General features: G+C 44.8%; 1 pseudogene; it reads right to left on the bottom strand.

Annotated features, from left to right (window-relative positions):
• Positions 1-587: 587 nt before the first annotated feature.
• Positions 588-2,550, bottom strand: LOC116895930 (annotated as a pseudogene).
• Positions 2,551-6,141: the final 3,591 nt, after the last annotated feature.

Genomic DNA, 6,141 nt, shown 5'->3' with positions numbered 1-6,141 from the left:
ATCATTTTTGTTATGTGAATTATGTTTCAGTTATAAAAAACACTTGGGGAGTACTATAAATATTGAATGCCACAGAAACAACTGATTCCATCTGGGAGAGGCTGAGAGCTGAAGAAGGTGGTGTGCAGAATTTGAAAAGCAATACCAAAAGAAGCCAATAGGTGGAGAAGGTGGGTCAACCTGCGCTGGCTCAGTGGGTCAAGGCCTGAGTCTGATCCCTGGACTCCAGAGAGGTAGGAGAGAACTGATGGCTGAGGGTTAACCCTTGACCTCCACACGCAGTCTGCGGCATCTGTGAGCTCACACTCACGCGCGTCATGAGCGTGCGTGCACACACAAATAATAAAATAAATTTAAAAAACATTGAGTAACTGTGTGGCCTTGTTCAGGCGACTTAATCTTACTATCGTGACTACCCTCCTCTGCAAGATGAAGACTAAGATCTATTTCGCAGACTGTTGCGTGGCTTCGATGCTATGACACATGTCCTCAACTGGAGCTCAACACATGCTGCTTTTCTTCCTCTTCAGTCTTTTCTTTTTTTCGAGTTAGAGACAGATCTTTATTTTAAACACTGATCTACCAGATTAGCGTTTTCCACCGACTCGGGGAACAGAGACTTTCACGGGCTTCACAGTATTTTGTTTAGGTGCTGCCTTTGTAGGGCCCCTGACAGCAGCCACTGCTGTCTTCTTTGATGCCTGCTTAGCCCTTTTTTGCTCCCTTGACAGCCCTTCTACCCTGCTTTCACTGAGGTTTCCTAAACTCTAGTTTCTGATTCCTCTTGGTGATTATATTAGCAACAGATGCACCAGTGACATCTCGCTGGAATTTAACTGCGCAGCGATCCTTTCGAATTTCTTCCGACCGTCCTTTCTTGGGTTTTCCTCTGTAGAGGACAGTTCAGTTTTTCTGCCGAGGACTCCTTTGGGAAAGGAATGCAGACTCGCATTTTGCACTGAGAAACCGGAAAACGGTCTAGTCAGTCCTGGAGTAGCAGCCCGTGTCCGGGCTAGATCTTAACACCCGCTGAAACTGCATGCTTGACCTTCACGGTGATGGTTGTCGGCCTGCCGGGGAAAGTGCCTCTTCAGTATTTTCTAGCTGCTAATTTCGGTGGAGCTGATGGTAACTGTGAAGGCAGAATAACCGGAGGGCATTCTTTGTGTCTGAATGGTGAGAAATTTGATGAGAGGGAAGTCTAAGGCAGCAAGAAGCAGACGCTGGAAGATGTTTTTGAATAAAAAGACTGTGACAGAAAAAGTCTTCTAGGATTTGTTCCTGAAAGATGCAGAAATCAGCTGACGTTTGGGGGAGGAATAGAGAGTTGATTCTTCAGATGAAAGCTGAAGAGGTAGCCCAGGACAAACGGTTTCCATATGACCTCATGAGAGGATGTGGTTTCATAACCTTACTCAGTACAAGTCAGTGCCTGACATTTTTGTTTGTTTAAATTTTTATTTTTTTTAAAGACTTGTTTATTTGTGTATATATGAGTACACAGTAGCTGTCTTCAGACACACCAGAAGTGGACATCAGATCCCATTACAGAGGGTTATAAATCACCATGTGGTTGCTGGGAATTGAACTCAGGACCTCTGGAAGAGAAGTCAGTGCTCTTAACTGCTGAGCCATCATCTCTCCAGCCCTTTATTTTTTTATTTTTTGATACATGCTGGCTGAAGATGACCTTGAATTTCTGGTCCTTCCACTTCTTGGTGAGTTATGGGAATGCCACGCCCTGCTACCCCTTTTCCAAATATTGTGTTACCTGGAACATATTCTATTCCTGTTACAAAGAGTGCTTTGCTTCTGGGCTCTAACAAAACTACCTTGGGCCTAGAATCTGTTGTAGAATGAATAGGCTGGTTAAGCCAGTTTTGGGCCTAGAATCTGTTGTAGAATGAATAGGCTGGTTAAGCCAGTTTTCTGTTACAGTAACAAAGTAGCTGAGATAATTATCTTATACAGGAGGAAGTGTCTCATGATTTCAGATTTTAGACTAGGCTTACTTGGGACATATGCTTTCAGGCCTGTGTGAGGTGGAATATCATGACAGAAGTGTGAAGGTCCTGACTGGCACAGAGTGAGAGAGAGAGAAACACACACACACACACACACACACACACACACACACACACACACACACACAGAGAGAGAGAGAGAGAGAGAGAGAGAGAGAGAGAGAGAGAGAGAGAGAGAGAGAGAAGACATGGAGATAAGAGAGGCTTCAAGCATTCAAGTTGTAAGGCAGTGGTGAAACCGAAGGCTCAGACTAAGGAGCAGGCTAGAAATACCTTGCTGAGTCTTAACAGGGCAGTGCCACACTGTGGTTTCTGTTTCTTCTTTGAGCTACTGTGTGAGCAACAGAGTACAGAGGAGCAAGGATTGAAGCAGGGTGACTGCCAGGTATGGACTCCTGCGGTCTGGGAGAACGAGAACGGTGGCCTGATCTAGGCTGGTGAATGTTCCCTTTCCATCGCTGTGCTAAAATACTTAATGGAGAAATGGCTTTATTTTAGCTTACAATTCAAGGTTATCGTCTGTCATTATGGGTAAGTCGAGGCAACATAAGAAACAGCTAGTCATACCATGTCCACATTAATACACACCTGCTTGCTTGCTTGCACTCAGTTTCATTTCTCCACTTGTATGTAGCTCTGGAGTCCTTGCCTAGAAATGGCGCTGCCCACGGTGGACTGGGGCCTTCCACATCAATTAATTTAATTAAGACAGCCAACGGACATACCCCACAGGCCAACCTAAAGTAGACGATTCTTACTGGAGCTCTCTGACCACAATTTAGATTGTGTCAAGTGGACAATTAGCTATCACAGCTGGTGATGGGGAGGAGGTATAAAATGACAGCTGACGGGCTGGAGAGATGGCTCAGCAGTTAAGAGCACTGACTGCTCTTCCAGAGGTCCTGAGTTCGATTCCCAGCAACCACATGGTGGCTCGCAACCATCTGTAATGGGATCCGATGCCCTCTTCTGGTGTGCATGAAGACAGCTACAGTGTACACATAAAATAAATAAGCCTTAAAAAAAAAAAAAAGACAACTGCCTTGCATTTTGGCAAATCCATTGTGCCCTTGGTGGTAGAGCCAGAGATGAGGGTAGTAGTTGAAGGTGGAGCGGAATGGATTTCAGGGGTTTGCAGGTGACGGCACAACAGAATGAGAACCGAAATTGGCTTCATTCTAAAGCCACGCTGCTCAAAACTTTTCTGGGATGTCACAATGATAAATGCACACCGTGTAAAAAGACGGAGTAGAAACATGGCTTCACAGTGTCTTCAAGACCCTCTTGAGCATTTTACCTCATGGCACACGAGAAAAGCACCTCTGAAGGGGGCAAGGAAGGTAACCGAAGAAATTCTTCATTTACCACAGATCTTTCACTCTAGGGATCCCACGACATCTAAGTGCCCTTGCAGCTTTAATGCTCTGTGCTGTCGTTATTCAGCGCCCGGGGAGACACAGCTAACAGTGTGTACTGCCACCCACACGTGTACAGGGGAAGATAAGACTGAGAAGCATGTGACTGACAGGCTGATCATTCGAAGAGCAGGCGAGAGGTAGCAGGCTATGGAAACATTCTGTAGTATCTGATTTAGTAAAAGTGTTTGTGATAGCACCTTCCTTTCAAGTAAGAGAAGGCAACTCCACACACTTTTAGTCTAACTTACATACTGACCTTTTATGCTGCATTCACTCAAATATACAGTTATTCATTCCCCTTAACTAGTACATAAAGTTGCCCAAAGGGTCTTAAGGAGTTTTAGTAGACCTGAGACAGATACAACATGACTTTTAAAAATTGCTATCAGATTTGAAAAGGACGAAAAGGGACATTTTAAGCCCACATGGGAAATGATATACTAACTCCTGAGGTTAAACGTAGTTCTCATGCAACCACATCGAGCTTTAAGGTGTGTTTATAGTAGCACTGCGTTTCTTGGTTACTGAGTGTGGTGGCTACTCTTGGTTGTCAGCTTAACCACATCTGGGATTAACTAAAACCCAGTGACTGGGTACACCTCTGAGGGAGTTTTTTTCTTCTTAATTAAGTCATTTGAAGTGGGAAGACCCACTTTTAATCTGGGACTTTGAGGTGGGAAGACCCACTCTTAATCTGGGCCACACCCCCTGCTGGAGGTTCATATAAAGGACTTGGAAAGAGGAAGCTATTTGTCCGCGTTGTCCTCTGACTGGCCAGACCATTCCTTCTCTGGCATTAGTGCCTACTTCTTTGGGATTCTGGTATAGACTGGTGATCAGCCTTGTGGACTGATCAACTACTGGACTCTTGGAACCTCTGTTAGTAGATAACATTGTTGGGCCACAGCCTTTAAGCCACGCTAAGAAATCCCCTTTCTCTTTCACACAGAAGCTGTGTTCCTGAGGTCACGAAGGTTGTACCTCATGTGGATCGATGAACGTGGTAGTATAGGGTTCACCCAGGTGGAATGGGTTTTGAGGCATGAAGGGGTCATGGCACTGGGAGAGGCCAGGAGAGGCCATTGGTGAAGGTGTAGCCTCAGCAGCTACAGAAGGTGAAGGCTCAGGTCTGAAGGGGTCAAGCCGAGAAGTTGAGGCTTGGCACCGAGAAGAGAGTTTCAGAAAGGCTATTGGTGAAAGCACAGCCCACTTCGGCAGAAGATGTCAGCATTTTGGAGATGGCAGTACCATGAGATGACCGGCAAGAACAGCAGTAGCCATGGAGTCAGCTGGATACTCGAAGACCCGGTTGTGTTGCTGCTGAAGGTGGAGCCAGAGACTCGAGCCAGGCCATTAGGAGGAGCTCGGAAGATTGTGGGTGCATCTGAGACATCGGACACGGTATTATTTATACAGTTGGAGTTTGGTTTTGGTTTGATTTGAATTGTGCTCTGGTTCTTCCTCTTGAAGTAAGGAAGTTTTAAACTTATTTCTGACTTTATAGGAGCCCACAGTTGAGAGACATTTGATTTTTTTTTTTTCTTCTGCAGACAAGCCTTTATTGTACAGCTCGTGTAGGAAGGGGAACCGAGACATTTGATTTTAAGACACTGGATATTTTAAAGAGCCTGGATTTGTAACTGTTTGAATTTTAAAGACTACGGGACTTTTTAAGTTCATAAAATGTTTTATATTGTGATGTCTTTATGCGTGATCTCGGGGATGGAAAAGGAAGAAAAAAGTTGTGGCTTAACAGTGAAGTGTTTCTATGTCAAATTGCCAAGGGGTCAGTTGTACTATTTAGTTTTATGTCAACTTGACACAAGGCTAAGGTCATTGGGTAGGAGGGAGTGGAGCCCCAACTGAGAAAATATGTCCATATGTATCAGTTTGTAGGCATTTTCTTAATTAGCGATCAATGTGGGCAGGCCCAGCCCATTATGGTTGAGGCCATCCCTGGGCTGGTGGTCCTGGGTTCTAGGAGAAAGCTGGCTGAGCAAGCCAGAAAGCAGCATCCTCCATGGCCTTGTACCAGCTTCTGTCTCCAGGTTCCTGTCCTGCTTGAGTCCCTGTTCTAACTTCCTGTGATAACGCACTGTGTAGAAGTGTAAGCCAAATAAACGCTTTCCCCCATGACCTGCTCTGGGGATGGTGTTCATCACAACAACAGAACCCGAAGACACTGAGATCAGTGCACTTCATCTCAGGGAAGAGGAGGCATTGCTTATGGTTGCTATACTTCTCTTTCTGTCAAGGGCAGCACGGATTTACTTGCTTCTTGGATCCATGAAGCAAAGCCATACTGTGTATGGATGTCTACAAAATCCGCTCTTCAGATCGAGACGATTTTGGATACATGTCTTTAAAGTTTTACAGTTGTAGTCAATTTTGCTTTCTCTTTTCTTTTCTTTTTCTTTCTTTCTTTTTTTTTTTTTTTGAAACACAGTCTTACATATCCCAGGCTAGCCTTAAACTTTCTATTGTTGGACCTGAGGGGGAAAGGAAAAACCATTTCCACGATTAAGCAAGTTTTATTTAGAATGGCTAAAAGGCTGCCTCACTCTAAGTTGGGATTTCAGAGAGCGGCCTCTCACTGGCTTTTGAGGTCTCTTTTTTTAGGGGAAGGGTTAGAATTGATAGAAAACAGTTGCTGAGATAATTGGCTGTTAGCACCAGGACAGAAGAATGGGAGTGGGCAC

This window comes from Rattus rattus, chromosome 3 (assembly GCF_011064425.1).
Source record: "Rattus rattus isolate New Zealand chromosome 3, Rrattus_CSIRO_v1, whole genome shotgun sequence".
NCBI lineage: Eukaryota > Metazoa > Chordata > Mammalia > Rodentia > Muridae > Rattus > Rattus rattus.
The sequence above is the reverse complement of the archived record's forward strand: the minus strand, read 5'-3'. Positions and strand labels throughout refer to the sequence as shown.